The 20,737-nt window shown below is 47.4% G+C and overlaps 1 protein-coding gene across 1 annotated transcript in view; it reads left to right on the top strand.

Moving 5' to 3' along the window:
* The first annotated feature begins 1,105 nt into the window (after positions 1–1,105).
* The window catches only part of HP1BP3 (heterochromatin protein 1 binding protein 3), a 54,697-nt gene continuing 35,065 nt past the window's right edge, over positions 1,106–20,737 (top strand). Inside the window, exon 1 of the mRNA XM_068241665.1 lies at positions 1,106–1,209. The gene's annotated coding sequence lies outside the window, so the exon portion shown is untranslated. The remainder of the gene's footprint in view (positions 1,210–20,737) is intronic.

The following is a 20,737-nucleotide window of genomic DNA, read 5'->3' as shown; positions in this document are numbered from 1 at the left end:
GGAGAAGAATTCTGATGGTGGGAAGGAGGTTTTCTCTTTAAATTGTGCCCAGGTAGGACATTTGTCATTAATTAGAAATGCGTTAAGAATGGAATAGCCATTATACTAGGGGCGTTTTTGACAATTTTTAAATGCTGTCAATTTTTCAAAATCGCCCTTAAAGGGAACCAGAGAGGAATGATTTTTTAAAATAGAAAAAGAGTTTATACATACCTGGGGCTTCTTCCAGCCCCATAAGCCTGGATCGCTCCCACACCGCCATCCTCCGCTTCCTGGATCCGCCGGTACCGGGCCTGTCACCTACGGCGGACACGGCCAATTGTCCGCATCACAGGGGCTCCCTCCATACCCGTACGCATGCGGCTGCGCAGTAGGCAGCCACACGCGTACCTGTATGGAGGGAGCCCACTGTGATGCGGAGAATTGGACGCGTCCGCCGGCCGACTGACGGTAATGACGGGACCCGGTATCAGCGGTTCCAGCCAGCGGAGGACGGCGGCGTGGGAGCGATCCGTGTGTATGGGGCTGGAGGAAGCCCCAGGTATGTATATTTGATCCTCTCTGGTTCCCTTTAATGCACTTGTGCCGCCATGATTCCCTATGAGGGAGTTCACATCTGAGTGGTTCGTTTCCGATCCGCTCAGGTAAAAGGTGCTTGGGCCATATTTGAGGTGATTCCACCTCAATGGAAGGGATAGAAAAACGCAAAACGTGATGCTCACAAAATCACTTTGTGCAGCGATTGCGTTCGCGTTTTTAAGAATAAATACATTGTATTTATTATTTTCCGGATCAAAGAGTTTACTTCCTTACTGATTATATCCATATGCTACCCCCCCCCCTCTATACAACATACTGTATATACTATCCCCCCCATACATCATCACCCCAAGTGATGATGTATGGGGGGATGGTATATACAGTATGATGTATAGGGGGGGGATTAGTATATGGATATAATCAGCACACTATAGGGATAGGGGTGGTGGTGTGTTTGGTATAGGGGGGGATAGAATACACATTTAGCATCATAATATTGAATGATGTTAAATGATTAGTGGAGCACCCAGCCCCGCCCCCTCCGCGGGCTCCCCCCCGGATCACCATGGAGACGACGCGGCGGACGTAGCCGCGCTCGTGCCCGCGGAGGGGGCGTGTCCAGCAGTCGGGAGAGCGCGTACGGTGTTGGAGCTGCGGTCGGAGCGGGAGGTGAGTGGTTGGCGGGTGATCGGTGCGGGGGGCGGGCGCACGGGCGGGCACAGGCACAGGGCATGCATAGATGCATGCGGGAGCCGCCATGGCGTGCAGCTGCGGGGAGCGCCGCCATCTTCTGTGAGGGGGAGGCGGGGATGGATGCCGGGAGGGAGCGCAGCGGACACCGGGGCCGCCAGAGGGCAGAGGCACCCCGGGCTGCAGCGCCCGCCGTCCCCCGCTATCGTTGTTATTTATTATTATTTAGAAAGCCCCATTATTCCCATCCCCCAACTGCTCTCCCCGCGCAGGCGCAAACCACGCCCTCCAGCTCGCTCCGTTTAAAAGATGCTGCGTCCGCTGATTGGCCGGAGCTGGCCACGCCCCTTGATTTCTGCCTCTTTGTTTTGTGTTCGCCGTGTGCGCCTCCCGCCTCGTTCTGATTGGTGGAGCGCTGGATGAATGGCAGATCGGGCTGTACTGACACGCACGGAGCATAGAGGGCGCTGCTGCAATACACACTGTGCATAGAGGATAGGGGGCTGTACTATATATACACTGCATAGAGGAGAGGGGGCTGCACTATATATACACTGTGCATAGAGGAGAGGGGGCTGCACTATATATACACTGTGCATAGAGGAGAGTGGGCTGCACTATATATACACTGTGCATAGAGGAGAGTGGGCTGCACTATATATACACTGCATAGAGGAGACGGGGCTGCACTATATACACACTGTGCATAGAGGAGAGGGGGCTGCACTATATATACACTGTGCATAGAGGAGAGAGGGCTGCACTATATATATACACACTATGCATAGAGGAGAGGGGGCTGCACTATATATACTGTGCATAGAGGAGAGGGGGCTGCACTATATATACACTGCATAGAGGAGAGGGGGCTGCACTATATATACTGTGCATAGAGGAGAGTGGGCTGCACTATATATACACTGCATAGAGGAGAGGGGGCTGCACTATATACACACTGTGCATAGAGGAGAGGGGGCTGCACTATATACACACTGTGCATAGAGGAGAGGGGGCTGCACTATATATACACTGTGCATAGAGGAGAGGGGGCTGCACTATATACACACTGTGCATAGAGGGGGCTGCACTATATACACACTGCATAGAGGGGGCTGCACTATATATACACTGTGCATAGAGGGGGCTGCACTATATACACACTGTGCATAGAGGAGAGGGGGCTGCACTATATATACTGTGCATAGAGGAGAGTGGGCTGCACTATATACACACTGTGCATAGAGGAGAGGGAGCTGCACTATATATACACTGTGCATAGAGGAGAGGGGGCTGCACTATATATACACTGTGCATAGAGGAGAGGGGGCTGCACTATATATACACTGTGCATAGAGGAGAGTGGGCTGCACTATATACACACTGTGCATAGAGGAGAGGGAGCTGCACTATATATACACTGTGCATAGAGGAGAGGGGGCTGCACTATATATACACTGTGCATAGAGGAGAGGGGGCTGCACTATATATACACTGTGCATAGAGGAGAGGGGGCTGCACTATATATACACTGTGCATAGAGGAGAGGGGGCTGCACTATACAGGATCTTCTCAAAAAATTAGCATATTGTGATAAAGTTCATTATTTTTTGTAATGTACTGATAAACATTAGACTTTCAAATATTTTAGATTCATTACACACAAGTGAAGTAGGTCAAAGCCTTTTATTGTTTTAATATTGATGATTTTGGCATACAGCTCATGAAAACCTAAAATTCCTATCTCAAAAAATTAGCATATCACGAAAAGGTTCTCTAAACGAGCTATTAACCTACTCATCTGAATCAACTAATTAACTCTAAACACCTGCAAAAGATTCCTGAGGCTTTTAAAACTCCCAGCCTGGTTCATTACTCAAAACCGCAATCATGGGTAAGACTGCCGACCTGACTGCTGTCCAGAAGGCCATCATTGACACTCTCAAGCAAGAGGGTAAGACACAGAAAGAAATTTCTGAACGAATAGGCTGTTCCCAGAGTGCTGTATCAAGGCACCTCAGTGGGAAGTCTGTGGGAAGGAAAAATTGTGGCAGAAAATGCTGCACGAGAAGAGGTGACCGGATCCTGAGGAAGATTGTGGAGAAGGATCGATTCCAGACCTTGGTGGACCTGCGGAAGCAGTGGACTGAGTCTGGAGTAGAAACATCCAGAGCCACCGTATACAGGTGTGTGCAGGAAATGGGCTACAAGTGCCACATTCCCCAGGTCAAGCCACTTTTGAACCAGAAACAGCGGCAGAAGCGCCTGACCTGGGCTACAGAGAAGCAGCACTGGACTGTTGCTCAGTGGTCCAAAGTACTTTTTTCAGATGAAAGCAACATTTGCACGTCATTCGGAAATCAAGGTGCCAGAGTCTGGAGGAAGACTGGGGAGAGGGAAATGCCAAAATGCCTGAAGTCCAGTGTCAAGTACAGGTCAGGCGTTTCTGCCGCTGTTTCTGGTTCAAAAGTGGCTTTATCTGGGGAATGCGGCACCTGTAGCCGATTTCCTGCACACGCCTGTACATGGTGGCTCTGGATGTTTCTACTCCAGACTCAGTCCACTGCTTCCACAGGTCCCCAAAGTCTGGAATCGGTCCATCTCTACAATCTTCCTCAGAGTCCGGTCAACTTTTCTCGTTGTGCAGCGTTTTCTGCCACAATTTTCCCTTCCCACAGACTTCCCACTGAGATGCCTTGATACAGCACTCTGGGAACAGCCTATTCGTTCAGAAATTTCTTTCTGTGTCTTGCCCTCTTGCTTGAGGGTGTCAATGATGGCCTTCTGGACAGCAGTCAGGTCGGCAGTCTTACCCATGATTGCGGTTTTGAGTAATGAACCAGGCTGGGAGTTTTTAAAAGCCTCAGGAATCTTTTGCAGGTGTTTAGAGTTAATTAGTTGATTCAGATGATTAGGTTAATAGCTCGTTTAGAGAACCTTTTCATGATATGCTAATTTTTTGAGATAGGAATTTTGGGTTTTCATGAGCTGTATGCCAAAATCATCAATATTAAAACAATAAAATGCTTTGAACTACTTCAGTTGTGTGCAATGAATCTAAAATATATGAAAGTGTAAAGTTTATCAGTACATTACAGAAAATAATGAACTTTATCACAATATGCTAATTTTTTGAGAAGATCCTGTATATACACTGTGCATAGAGGAGAGGGGGCTGCACTATATACACACTGTGCATAGAGGAGAGGGGGCTGCACTATATATACACTGTGCATAGAGGAGAGGGGGCTGCACTATATATACACTGTGCATAGAGGAGAGGGGGCTGCACTATATATACACTGTGCATAGAGGAGAGGGGGCTGCGCTATATATACACTGTGCATAGAGGAGAGGGGGCTGCGCTATATATACACTGTGCATAGAGGAGAGGGGGCTGCGCTATATATACACTGTTCATAGAGGAGAGGAGGCTGCACTATATATACACTGTGCATAGAGGGGGCTGCACTATATATACACTGTGCATAGAGGGGGCTGCACTATATATACACTGTGCATAGAGGGGTCTGCACTATATATACACTGTGCATAGAGGGGGCTGCACTATATATACACTGCATAGAGGAGAGGGGGCTGCACTATATACACACGGTGCATAGAGGAGAGGGGGCTGCACTATATATACACTGTGCATAGAGGAGAGGGGGCTGCACTATATACACACTGTGCATAGAGGAGAGGGGGCTGCACTATATATACACTGCATAGAGGAGAGGAGGCTGCACTATATATACACTGTGCATATAGGAGAGTGGGCTGCACTATAAATACACTGTGCATAGAGGAGAGGGGGCTGCACTATATATACACTGTGCATAGAGGAGAGGGGGCTGCACTATATATACACTGTGCATATAGGAGAGGGGGCTGCACTATATATACACACTGCATAGAGGAGAGGGGGCTGCACTATATACACACTGTGCATAGAGGAGAGGGGGCTGCACTATATATACACTGTGCATAGAGAAGAGGGGGCTGCACTATATATACACTGTGCATAGTGTAGAGGGGGCTGCACTATATATACACTGTGCATACAGAAGAGGGGGCTGCACTATATATACACTGTGCATAGAGGAGAGGGGGCTGCACTATATATACACTGTGCATAGAGAAGAGGGGGCTGCACTATATATACTGTGCATAGAGGAGAGGGGGCTGCACTATATACACACTGTGCATAGAGAAGAGGGGGCTGCACTATATACACACTGTGCATAGAGAAGAGGGGGCTGCACTATATATACACTGTGCATAGAGGAGAGGGGGCTGCACTATATATACTCTGTGCATAGAGGAGAGGGGGCTGCACTATATACACACTGTGCATAGAGAAGAGGGGGCTGCACTATATATACACTGTGCATAGTGTAGAGGGGGCTGCACTATATATACACTGTGCATAGAGAAGAGGGGGCTGCACTATATATACACTGTGCATAGAGGAGAGAGGGCTGCACTATATATATACACTGTGCATAGAGGAGAGGGGGCTGCACTATATATACACTGTGCATAGAGGAGAGGGGGCTGCACTATATATACACTGTGCATAGAGGAGAGGGGGCTGCACTATATACACTGTGCATAGAGGAGAGGGGGCTGCACTATATATACACTGTGCATAGAGGAGAGGGGGCTGCACTATATATACACTGTGCATAGAGAAGAGGGGGCTGCACTATATACACTGTGCATAGAGGAGAGGGGGCTGCACTATATACACACTGTGCATAGAGGAGAGGGGGCTGCACTATATATATACACACTGCATAGAGGAGACGGGGCTGCACTATATATACACTGTGCATAGAGGAGAGGGGGCTGCACTATATACACACTGTGCATAGAGAAGAGGGGGCTGCACTATATATACACTGTGCATAGAGGAGAGGGGGCTGCACTATATACACACTGTGCATAGAGGAGAGGGGGCTGCACTATATATACACTGTGCATAGAGGAGAGGGGGCTGCACTATATACACACTGTGCATAGAGGAGAGGGGGCTGCACTATATATACACTGTGCATAGAGGGGGCTGCACTATATATACACTGTGCATAGAGGGGGCTGCACTATAAATACACTGTGCATAGAGGAGAGGGGGCTGCACTATATACACTGCATAGAGGAGAGGGGGCTGCACTATATATACACTGTGCATAGAGAAGAGGGGGCTGCACTATATACACTGTGCATAGAGGAGAGGGGGCTGCACTATATACACACTGTGCATAGAGGAGAGGGGGCTGCACTATATATATACACACTGCATAGAGGAGACGGGGCTGCACTATATATACACTGTGCATAGAGGAGAGGGGGCTGCACTATATACACACTGTGCATAGAGAAGAGGGGGCTGCACTATATATACACTGTGCATAGAGGAGAGGGGGCTGCACTATATACACACTGTGCATAGAGGAGAGGGGGCTGCACTATATATACACTGTGCATAGAGGAGAGGGGGCTGCACTATATACACACTGTGCATAGAGGAGAGGGGGCTGCACTATATATACACTGTGCATAGAGGGGGCTGCACTATATATACACTGTGCATAGAGGGGGCTGCACTATAAATACACTGTGCATAGAGGAGAGGGGGCTGCACTATATACACTGCATAGAGGAGAGGGGGCTGCACTATATACACTGTGCATAGAGGAGAGGAGGCTGCACTATATATACACTGTGCATAGAGGAGAGGGGGCTGCACTATATATACACTGTGCATAGAGGAGAGGGGGCTGCACTATATATACACTGTGCATAGAGGAGAGGGGGCTGCGCTATATATACACTGTGCATAGAGGAGAGTGGGTCTGCACTATATATACACTGCATAGAGGAGAGGGGGCTGCACTATATATACACTGCATAGAGGATAGGGGGCTGCACTATATACACTGTGCATAGAGGAGAGGGGGCTGCACTATATATACACTGTGCATAGAGGGGGCTGCACTATATATACACTGTGCATAGAGGAGAGGGGGCTGCACTATATATACACTGTGCATAGAAGAGAGGGGGCTGCACTATATATACACTGTGCATAGAGGAGAGGGGGCTGCGCTGTATATACACTGTGCATAGAGGGGGCTGCACTATATATACACTGTGCATAGAGGAGAGGGGGCTGCACTATATATACACTGTGCATAGAGGAGAGGGGGCTGCACTATATACACTGTGCATAGAGGAGAGGGGGCTGCACTATATACACACTGTGCATAGAGGAGAGGGGGCTGCACTATATATACACTGTGCATAGAGGAGAGGGGGCTGCACTATATACACTGTGCATAGAGGAGAGGGGGCTGCACTATATACACACTGTGCATAGAGGAGAGGGGGCTGCACTATATATACACTGTGCATAGAGGAGAGGGGGCTGCACTATATACACTGTGCATAGAGGAGAGGGGGCTGCACTATATACACTGTGCATAGAGGAGAGGGGGCTGCACTATATATACACTGTGCATAGAGGAGAGTGGGCTGCACTATATACACACTGTGCATAGAGGAGAGGGGGCTGCACTATATATACACTGTGCATAGAGAAGAGGGGGCTGCACTATATATACTGTGCATAGAGGAGAGTGGGCTGCACTATATATACACTGTGCATAGAGGAGAGTGGGCTGCACTATATATACACTGTGCATAGAGAAGAGGGGGCTGCACTATATATACACTGTGCATAGAGGAGAGGGGGCTGCACTATATATACACTGTGCATAGAGAAGAGGGGGCTGCACTATATATACTGTGCATAGAGGAGAGGGGGCTGCACTATATACACACTGTGCATAGAGGAGAGGGGGCTGCACTATATATACACTGTGCATAGAGGAGAGTGGGCTGCACTATATATACACTGTGCATAGAGGAGAGGGGGCTGCACTATATACACTGTGCATAGAGGAGAGGGGGCTGCACTATATATACACTGTGCATAGAGGAGAGGGGGCTGCACTATATACACACTGTGCATAGAGGAGAGGGGGCTGCACTATATATACACTGTGCATAGAGGAGAGGGGGCTGCACTATATACACACTGTGCATAGAGAAGAGGGGGCTGCACTATATATACACTGCATAGAGGAGAGGAGGCTGCACTATATATACACTGTGCATAGAGGAGAGGGGGCTGCACTATATACACTGCATAGAGGAGACGGGGCTGCACTATATATATACACACTGCATAGAGGAGACGGGGCTGCACTATATATACACTGTGCATAGAGGAGAGGGGGCTGCACTATATACACACTGTGCATAGAGGAGAGGGGGCTGCACTATATATACACTGTGCATAGAGGAGAGGGGGCTGCACTATATACACACTGTGCATAGAGGAGAGGGGGCTGCACTATATATACACTGCATAGAGGAGAGGAGGCTGCACTATATATACACTGTGCATAGAGGAGAGGGGGCTGCACTATATATACACTGCATAGAGGAGAGGGGGCTGCACTATATATACACTGTGCATAGAGGAGAGGGGGCTGCGCTATATATACACTGTGCATAGAGGGGGCTGCACTATATATACACTGTGCATAGAGGAGAGGGGGCTGCACTATATATACACTGTGCATAGAGGAGAGGGGGCTGCACTATATATACACACTGCATAGAGGAGACGGGGCTGCACTATATACACACTGTGCATAGAGGAGAGGGGGCTGCACTATATACACTGTGCATAGAGGAGAGGGGGCTGCACTATATACACACTGTGCATAGAGGAGAGGGGGCTGCACTATATATACACTGTGCATAGAGGAGAGGGGGCTGCACTATATACACTGTGCATAGAGGAGAGGGGGCTGCACTATATACACACTGTGCATAGAGGAGAGGGGGCTGCACTATATATACACTGTGCATAGAGGAGAGGGGGCTGCACTATATACACTGTGCATAGAGGAGAGGGGGCTGCACTATATACACTGTGCATAGAGGAGAGGGGGCTGCACTATATATACACTGTGCATAGAGGAGAGTGGGCTGCACTATATACACACTGTGCATAGAGGAGAGGGGGCTGCACTATATATACACTGTGCATAGAGAAGAGGGGGCTGCACTATATATACTGTGCATATAGGAGAGTGGGCTGCACTATAAATACACTGTGCATAGAGAAGAGGGGGCTGCACTATATATACTGTGCATAGAGGAGAGGGGGCTGCACTATATATATACACTGTGCATAGAGGAGAGGGGGCTGCACTATATATATACACTGTGCATAGAGAAGAGGGGGCTGCACTATATACACTGTGCATAGAGGAGAGGGGGCTGCACTATATATACACTGTGCATAGAGAAGAGGGGGCTGCACTATATATACTGTGCATAGAGGAGAGGGGGCTGCACTATATATATACACTGTGCATAGAGGAGAGGGGGCTGCACTATATATACACTGTGCATAGAGGAGAGGGGGCTGCACTATATATACACTGTGCATAGAGGAGAGGGGGCTGCACTATATATACTGTGCATAGAGGAGAGTGGGCTGCACTATATATACACACTGCATAGAGGAGACGGGGCTGCACTATATATACACTGTGCATAGAGGAGAGGGGGCTGCACTATATACACTGTGCATAGAGGAGAGGGGGCTGCACTATATATACACTGTGCATAGAGGAGAGGGGGCTGCACTATATATACACTGTGCATAGAGGAGAGGGGGCTGCACTATATATACACTGTGCATAGAGGGGGCTGCACTATATATACACTGTGCATAGAGGATAGGGGGCTGCACTATATACACTGTGCATAGAGGAGAGGGGGCTGCACTATATATACACTGTGCATAGAGGAGAGGGGGCTGCACTATATATACACTGTGCATAGAGGGGGCTGCACTATATATACACTGTGCATAGAGGAGAGGAGGCTGCACTATATATACACTGTGCATAGAGGAGAGGGGGCTGCACAATATATACACTGTGCATAGAGGGGGCTGCACTATATATACACTGTGCATAGAGGGGGCTGCACTATATATACACTGTGCATAGAGGGGGCTGCACTATATATACACTGTGCATAGAGGGGGCTGCACTATATATACACTGTGCATAGAGGGGGCTGCACTATATATACACTGCATAGAGGAGAGGGGGCTGCACTATATACACACTGTGCATAGAGGAGAGGGGGCTGCACTATATACACTGTGCATAGAGGAGAGGGGGCTGCACTATATATACACTGTGCATAGAGGAGAGGGGGCTGCACTATATACACTGTGCATAGAGGAGAGGGGGCTGCACTATATATACACTGTGCATAGAGGAGAGGGGGCTGCACTATATATACACTGCATAGAGGAGAGGAGGCTGCACTATATATACACTGTGCATAGAGGAGAGGGGGCTGCACTATATATACTGTGCATATAGGAGAGTGGGCTGCACTATAAATACACTGCATAGAGGAGAGGGGGCTGCACTATATATACTGTGCATAGAGGAGAGTGGGCTGCACTATATATACACTGCATAGAGGAGACGGGGCTGCACTATATATACACTGTGCATAGAGGAGAGGGGGCTGCACTATATACACTGTGCATAGAGGAGAGGGGGCTGCACTATATACACTGTGCATAGAGGAGAGGGGGCTGCACTATATACACTGTGCATAGAGGGGGCTGCACTATATATACACTGTGCATAGAGGAGAGGAGGCTGCACTATATATACACTGTGCATAGAGGAGAGGAGGCTGCACTATATATACACTGTGCATAGAGGGGGCTGCACAATATATACACTGTGCATAGAGGGGGCTGCACTATATATACACTGTGCATAGAGGGGGCTGCACTATATATACACTGTGCATAGAGGGGGCTGCACTATATATACACTGCATAGAGGAGAGGGGGCTGCACTATATACACACTGTGCATAGAGGAGAGGGGGCTGCACTATATATACACTGTGCATAGAGGAGAGGGGGCTGCACTATATACACACTGTGCATAGAGGAGAGGGGGCTGCACTATATATACACTGCATAGAGGAGAGTGGGCTGCACTATATACACACTGTGCATAGAGAAGAGGGGGCTGCACTATATATACACTGTGCATAGAGAAGAGGGGGCTGCACTATATATACTGTGCATATAGGAGAGGGGGCTGCACTATATATACACACTGCATAGAGGAGAGGGGGCTGCACTATATACACACTGTGCATAGAGGAGAGGGGGCTGCACTATATATACACTGTGCATAGAGGAGAGTGGGCTGCACTATATATACACTGCATAGAGGAGACGGGGCTGCACTATATATACACTGTGCATAGAGGAGAGGGGGCTGCACTATATACACTGTGCATAGAGGAGAGGGGGCTGCACTATATATACACTGTGCATAGAGGAGAGGGGGCTGCACTATATACACTGTGCATAGAGGGGGCTGCACTATATATACACTGTGCATAGAGGAGAGGAGGCTGCACTATATATACACTGTGCATAGAGGAGAGGAGGCTGCACTATATATACACTGTGCATAGAGGGCGCTGCACTATATATACACTGTGCATAGAGGAGAGGGGGCTGCACTATATATACACTGTGCATAGAGGGGGCTGCACTATATATACACTGCATAGAGGAGAGGGGGCTGCACTATATACACACTGTGCATAGAGGAGAGGGGGCTGCACTATATATACACTGCATAGAGGAGAGTGGGCTGCACTATATATACACTGTGCATAGAGAAGAGGGGGCTGCACTATATATACACTGTGCATAGAGGAGAGGGGGCTGCACTATATATACACTGTGCATAGAGGGGGCTGCACTATATATACACTGCATAGAGGAGAGGGGGCTGCACTATATACACACTGTGCATAGAGGAGAGGGGGCTGCACTATATATACACTGTGCATAGAGGAGAGGGGGCTGCACTATATACACACTGTGCATAGAGGAGAGGGGGCTGCACTATATATACACTGCATAGAGGAGAGTGGGCTGCACTATATATACACTGTGCATAGAGAAGAGGGGGCTGCACTATATATACACTGTGCATAGAGAAGAGGGGGCTGCACTATATATACTGTGCATATAGGAGAGGGGGCTGCACTATATATACACACTGCATAGAGGAGAGGGGGCTGCACTATATACACACTGTGCATAGAGGAGAGGGGGCTGCACTATATATACACTGTGCATAGAGGAGAGTGGGCTGCACTATATACACTGTGCATAGAGGAGAGGGGGCTGCACTATATATACACTGTGCATAGAGGAGAGGGGGCTGCACTATATACACTGTGCATAGAGGAGAGGGGGCTGCACTATATATACACTGTGCATAGTGTAGAGGGGGCTGCACTATATATACACTGTTCATAGTGTAGAGGGGGCTGCACTATATACACACTGTGCATAGAGGAGAGGGGGCTGCACTATATACACACTATGCATAGAGGAGAGGGGGCTGCACTATATACACACTATGCATAGAGGAGAGGGGGCTGCACTATATATACTGTGCATAGAGGAGAGGGGGCTGCACTATATATACACTGTGCATAGAGGAGAGGGGGCTGCACTATATACACTGTGCATAGAGGAGAGGGGGCTGCACTATATACACACTATGCATAGAGGAGAGTGGGCTGCACTATATATACTGTGCATAGAGGAGAGTGGGCTGCACTATATATACACTGCATAGAGGAGAGGGAGCTGCACTATATATACACTGTGCATAGAGGAGAGGGGGCTGCACTATATACACTGTGCATAGAGGATAGGGGGCTGCACTATATGCACTATATACACTGTGCATAGAGGATAGGGGGCTGCACTATATACACTGTGCATAGAGGAGAGGGGGCTGCACTATATATACACTGTGCATAGAGGAGAGGGGGCTGCACTATATACACACTATGCATAGAGGAGAGGGGGCTGCACTATATACACTGTGCATAGAGGAGAGGGAGCTGCACTATATATACACTGTGCATAGAGGAGAGGGGGCTGCACTATATATACACTGTGCATAGAGGAGAGGGGGCTGCACTATATATACACTGTGCATAGAGGAGAGGGGGCTGCACTATATATACACTGTGCATAGAGGAGAGGGGGCTGCGCTATATATACACTGTGCATAGAGGGGGCTGCACTATATATACACACTGCATAGAGGAGAGGGGGCTGCACTATATACACACTGTGCATAGAGGAGAGGGGGCTGCACTATATATACACTGTGCATAGAGGAGAGTGGGCTGCACTATATATACACTGTGCATAGAGGAGAGGGGGCTGCACTATATATACACTGTGCATAGAGGAGAGGGGGCTGCACTATATACACTGTGCATAGAGGAGAGGGGGCTGCACTATATATACACTGTGCATAGAGGAGAGTGGGGTGCACTATATATACACTGCATAGAGGAGAGGGGGCTGCACTATATACACTGTGCATAGAGGAGAGGGGGCTGCACTATATACACTGTGCATAGAGGAGAGGGGGCTGCACTATATACACTGTGCATAGAGGAGAGGGGGCTGCTCTATATATACACTGCATAGAGGAGAGGGGGCTGCACTATATATACACTGTGCATAGAGGAGAGGGGGCTGCACTATATACACTGTGCATAGAGGAGAGGGGGCTGCACTATATATACACTGTGCATAGAGGAGAGTGGGGTGCACTATATATACACTGCATAGAGGAGAGGGGGCTGCACTATATACACTGTGCATAGAGGAGAGGGGGCTGCACTATATACACTGTGCATAGAGGAGAGGGGGCTGCTCTATATATACACTGCATAGAGGAGAGGGGGCTGCACTATATATACTGTGCATAGAGGAGAGGGGGCTGCACTATATACACTGTGCATAGAGGGGGCTGCACTATATATACACTGTGCATAGAGGAGAGAGGGCTGCACTATATATATATACACTGTGCATAGAGGAGAGGGGGCTGCACTATATATATATACACTGTGCATAGAGGAGAGGGGGCTGCACTATATATACACTGTGCATAGAGGAGAGGGGGCTGCACTATATATACACTGTGCATAGAGGAGAGGGGGCTGCACTATATACACTGTGCATAGAGGGGGCTGCACTATATATACACTGTGCATAGAGGAGAGAGGGCTGCACTATATATATATATACACTGTGCATAGAGGAGAGGGGGCTGCACTATATATATACACTGTGCATAGAGGAGAGGGGGCTGCACTATATATACACTGTGCATAGAGGAGAGGGGGCTGCACTATATATACACTGTGCATAGAGGAGAGGGGGCTGCACTATATATACACTGTGCATAGAGGAGAGGGGGCTGCACTATATATACACTGTGCATAGAGGGGGCTGCACTATATACACACTATGCATAGAGGAGAGGGAGCTGCACTATATACACACTGTGCATAGAGCGAACACGGTAAATCCAGCGCTGGAGACTTGGGCGCAGCAGCGCAGGAGACTTGAGCGCAGCCGGCGCCACCATAGGCCGTAATAGGAACTACGGCTATCGCAGGCACAGGGAGTAACTTCAGCGCCGTCAGAAGACGGATCTGAAGTTGCTTTTAAAACAATAATTCGGCTTCCAGCTATTGCTGGAAGCCGAATTATTTCATTCCCCCACTATCCATGTCGGCCTGGAGGGGGAATAGTAATTAAAACGGCCCGGACTTGTGCGGCAGCAGGATTAGCCATATACTGGCTGTGTCCTGCGCCCAAGTCTCCGGCGCCGTTCTCTCTCGTACGCGCATAGAGGGGGCTGCACTATATACACACTGTGCATAGAGGAGAGGGGGCTGCACTATATATACTGTGCATAGAGGAGAGGGGGCTGCACTATATATACACTGTGCATAGAGGAGAGGGGGCTGCACTATATATACACTGTGCATAGAGGAGAGGGGGCTGCACTATATATACACTGTGCATAGAGGGGGCTGCACTATATACACACTATGCATAGAGGAGAGGGGGCTGCACTATATACACACTGTGCATAGAGCGGGCTGCACTATATATACTGTGCATAGAGGAGAGGGGGCTGCACTATATATACTGTGCATAGAGGAGAGGGGGCTGCACTATATATACACTGTGCATAGAGGAGAGGGGGCTGCACTATATATACACTGTGCATAGAGGAGAGGAGGCTGCACTATATATACACTGTGCATAGAGGGGGCTGCACTATATATACACTGTGCATAGAGGGGGCTGCACTATATATACACTGTGCATAGAGGGGGCTGCACTATATATACACTGTGCATAGAGGAGAGGGGGCTGCACTATATATACACTGTGCATAGAGGAGAGGGGGCTGCACTATATATACACTGTGCATAGAGGAGAGGGGGCTGCACTATATATACACTGTGCATAGAGGAGAGGGAGCTGCACTATATATACTGTGCATAGAGGAGAGGGGGCTGCACTATATATACACTGTGTATAGAGGAGAGGGGGCTGCACTATATATACACTGCATAGAGGAGAGGGGGCTGCACTATATATACACTGTGCATAGAGGAGAGGGGGCTGCGCTATATATACACTGTTCATAGTGGAGAGGGGGCTGCACTATATACACTGTGCATAGAGGAGAGGGGGCTGCACTATACACACTGTGGAAAGAATAAGTTACTTTGTTTTATACTATTTGTGCCAATAAAGTTTGTCCTTGTTTTATTTTATATCTATTTATAAGAATGTTGCAATAATTATGCACACTATAGGAAGCTGCCCCAGTAAAGCCAGTATAGATGCCTCAGTATATTTAGTAGCGGCCGCCGTTGTGTTACCTTAGCTGGCGGCCGCTTCCTCTTTAGATATCTAGCTCAGCCCCTCTGCTCGTCTTCTCTCACAGCAGCGCGTCTTTTGACTGCTATGAAGAGGCAGGAAGCAGGGCAGCGGTTCCCATGGTAACGGCGATATGCAGCTCCACTACAGGAAGCCGCTCTCCTGCGTCTGCCTATTCACAGCACCCGGGAGACGCGCTGCTGTGAGAGAAGTCGAGCAGAGGGGCTGAGCAAGATATCTAAAGAGGAAGCGGCCGCCAGCTAAGGTAACAGTGGCGGCCGTGGGGGAGAGGACAGACCCGCTGCCCAAAGGCAAATGGCTCAGGGACCAGCAGTGGGCCGGGGGTTGGGGAACCCTGAGCTAAGAGACATGGATTTAAAGGCAAATGAGCACCCAGGAGGTTCTTAATGCAGTGTGCTATTGAGGGGCAGGAGTGCCATTGCTTATGTATAGGGGGCTGCTCCTCTAGTTATGTAGAGTGCACTGCAGCTAGCGTCAGATGCTCATATGCACACATGGTGAAAGGTTTTTAGGTTGTGTGCGTTTGGGTAGGTGCACACATAACGTGGAAGGCTGCGTTTTATGTCATGTTTTATTTTATGTTGTGTGCGTTTTTACAGTTTGCGTTTTTTTTTTTTACCAGAGATGCGTTTTTTCAATATTTTTGCGTGCGTTTTAATGAGTTTGCGGTTCACATATACAAAACGCATATGCATTTGTATGCATTTTACACTTGCGTTTTATGCAAATTAATGGGAAGACGACAGGAAGCGGAATTACATCTCAAAACAATTTTTTTTACAAAAATGCATACCATTGCGTTTCTATTGACTTTCATTATGTGCGTTTTTGATGCATTTTTGTATATTATGCGTTTTATCCCTGCGGCCTATAGACTTCCATTATAGGCAAAAACGCAGCGTTTTCTGCTAAGTGTGCCCCTAGCCTTTGTGGTTTTTCCGCAAACACATGAAAAACGCATATGCGGTACACATATGCGTTTTGTATGCAATTACCAAATGCATTTTATGCAACTCACTAGAAAGACAACAGGAAGCAGAAATGCATCACGAAGCAATTTAAAAAAACGCATATACAAATTGCCTTGAATTATGTGCGTTTTCGAAAAATATGCAACAAAACCAGCGTTTTTAAAAACGCATACATGTTTTTTTATGCAGCCCACTGACTTGCATTAGCAGGAAAAAAAGGCTATGTTTTCAGCAACACTAGCATTTCTGCTGTGTTCCCAGTCTAATGGACAACTGTAGCGAGCGGTATGTGGAGGCTGCCATATTTATTTCCTTTTTAAAGAATACCAGTTCACTGGCAGCCCTGCTGATCTATTTGGATGCAGTAGTGTCTGGATAACACCAAGAACAAGCATGCAGCTAATCTTGTCAGATCTGACAGTAATGTCAGAAACACCTGATTTGCTGCATGCTTGTTCAGGGTCTATGCCTGAAAGTATTAGAGGCAGAGGATTAACAGGATAGCCAGGCAACTAGTATTGCTTAAAAGGAAAAAAAAGTCAGCCTCCACAATACCTCTCGCTACAGGTGTTCTTTAAAGTGAACTATAGACAAAGCACCCTCATGTATTTTACCATATACCGTATATCAATGGGAACATGACAGTAAACACCTACTCTGCGCTTTGTTTCATTCTTCTCTGCTAATCTGCCTGTTATCAGCCCTGATAAGAATCCCTGACTGAGCATTCAGTCTAGCTTTTACAGGAATGGTTATAGCTGAGTCAGTCTTCTGTGATGTCTTTTCAAGCCCAAGTCTGCCCCCTTGTGGCTATGCTTTCCTCCTATTTATCCTCGAAGCAGCAAAGCAGAGCCACAAGGGGGCAGGCTCTGGCTTGAAAAGACATCACAGAAGACCGACTCAGCTATAATCATTCCAGGCAAAGCTACACTGAATGCTCAGTCAGGGATTCTTATCAGGGCTGATAACAGGCAGATTTAGCAGAGAAGAATGAAACAAAGAGCAGAGTAGGTGTTTACTGTCATGTTCCCATTGATATATATGGTAAAACACATGAGGGTGCTTCGTCTCGGGTAAATAGGGCTTGAGGGTGAACAGACTGAATACTATGAACCAATTGTGTAGGTAAGCTCTCATATTACGTTGATGTGGTAAAATAGGCCAATCAGATTTGGATATGTCTACCAGGATTTAGTTGACGAGAGTCCCATGAGCAGGCAGGAGGAAAAGCAGCTAATGGCCAGTGTTTCGGGATATATGCATGGTTTCCTCCAGACACTCCAAAATTTCCTCTCACTTACTAAAAACATGCACTTGGCTAATTGCTCCCCTCTGTCCTCCCGCCCTGGTAGTCGCTGACTGCTGCACTTGCGTGGCCGTGCTTGCGTGCCTCCTCAATGGTTGGGAGCATTCTGTGTCTGCACAGGTTAGTCTTGTAATTGTGCAGGCGCAGAGCACCCCCGGCTGCAGGAGCACAATCAGGGGGTGCGCACAGACAGGACACGCATGCCCAGTAATCCTCGGCTGGCGCAGCCAGGGCCTGTTTCCACTAATGCGAATTCGCATGTAGATTCGTATGACAATACAAGTCAATGGGCCTGTTTCCATTCCAGGTGAAATTCGCTTCTCCCTACAGGTTAAAAAAAAACAGTCTGCCTCTGCAACAATTTTCCATGCGTTTTTTGCATCAACACGTACGCATTTAAGCGTATGCATTTTCACGTGCAGAAGTCAATAGTAATGAATGGCGACGGAGAAATAGAAAAAACGATTTAAAAAAAAGCCCGTTAAAGCATGCAAATTCACGTACACATGCGAATCTGCAAGCCATTTGTTTCTATGCGGATTTGCCTAGTTATAGTGGAAATGTAGCCTCATGGGCTTCTCCGGGGCTGACTGCAGGAGACCGGACGGACACTGAGATGCCCACAGATTATCAATGGCTGGAAGAAGCCCCGGGGCTCGGCCACACATGATATAATGAAAAGACAACAATCAGGTGTACAGAAAAATCGAAAGCTTTATTTACAAAATATGGTAGAATTTCCTGTTTTGTTCTTTTTTTCTGACGTGTTAATCAGGAGTGGTGAATTATCCTGAATATGTTTTTTTTCTAGAAAATTGGAAGGTGCATGATTATCAATTTTTGATTGGCTCACTTTTTTTTTTTAGAGTTTTCAATAATTCTTTTTCATAATCGAGGGTAAATCAAATGCGTGTGTTATATTGTTCCAATGTTTAAAAAGTAAACCTTGAGTTCCCCCCCGAAAAATCCTATTGTGTGGCCACCCTACAGGGACCCATACCCTGGTCGATTTCAGCGATCAATTCTATAGAATAGATTTGAGGCCGATTTCGATGGATTTGATCTGTCTGATAGGATGGAAAATCTAGGTCAATCTGCTGCTGGCAACAACAGATCGATGGCCCATAGAGTTGCATAGGGTCTAATGGTGCAGTAATGCATTCAGATCAATTTCCAATAGATTTCATTCGGAAGTCTATTGGAAATCTGTTCCTAGTGTGTGGCACACATCAGATAGATTCCTGTCAGATTTGACTTGACGGGAATAATCTGTTTAAAGGTCGAATCTGCTGCAAATCTATAAGCGTATGGCCACCTTTAAGGTGCCCATACACTCGTCAGATTGGCAGCAGATAGATAAGAAATGCATCTGATGAACTATCTGATGCCTTTTTAGAACATTTTTTACCAGGATAGAATTCCAATAGATTTCAGTTTGAAATCTATTGAAATTCGATCTGATGGCATTTTTTTGCCATCAGATTTCCATTAAGGCCAATGCAAAATGATAAGCAATCTCATCAGATCGACCTAAATTTTCCATCCTGCCAGTTCGACAGAAATCCATCGAAATCGGCCATCGATCGGTCGATTGGCCAACCGATTTTCAATCGATCGATCTGGATCGATCGGTCGGCCAGAAAATCGGCTCAGTGTATGGGCCCCTTTAGACTGCAATCAGAACATAATACAATCATAATACAAGCGCTGAACGATTTATTGAGTTTTTTAAGCGCTTTTCCCTTCGCGTTGCGTGTTTGCAGAGCGATTCGTTTTTACACTTCCTGACGTCAATCAGGACGTGAACTGTTTCACCTGGAAATGAATAAATACAATGTATTTATTCCTAAAAGCGCGTTGGAAATCGCTATGTAAAGCACTTTTTCAGGCACTTTGCGATTTCCCTACACCTTCCATTGAGCCAAAGCGCTCAGAAAATTGAACATGTAGCGCGTTTGCGATTTCAGTGAAATTGAAACGCTTACATGTGAACACTGTCATAAGGAATCATTGCACAATCACTTTTGAGGCCATTTCTAAAGTCGCCAGCGCTTAAAACTCCCCACAAACGCTCATAGTATGAACAATCCCTTAAATTGCACCTAAATGGTGCTCGTGGCCATTAGCCTGGACCTGAACTGTCCAACAAGTGCTCAGCCTCCTATGTGAAAGAGGCCTTACACTGCTTTTACTATACAGAGTACATAGTCATGTCACTGGCTGTCCTCAGAGGAGCTCACAATCTAATCCTACCATAGTCATAGTCTAATGTCCGACCTTATTA

Source organism: Hyperolius riggenbachi, chromosome 6 (assembly GCF_040937935.1).
Source record: "Hyperolius riggenbachi isolate aHypRig1 chromosome 6, aHypRig1.pri, whole genome shotgun sequence".
NCBI classification, from domain to species: Eukaryota; Metazoa; Chordata; class Amphibia; order Anura; family Hyperoliidae; genus Hyperolius; species Hyperolius riggenbachi.
This window is presented reverse-complemented; position numbering and strand designations above follow the sequence as displayed.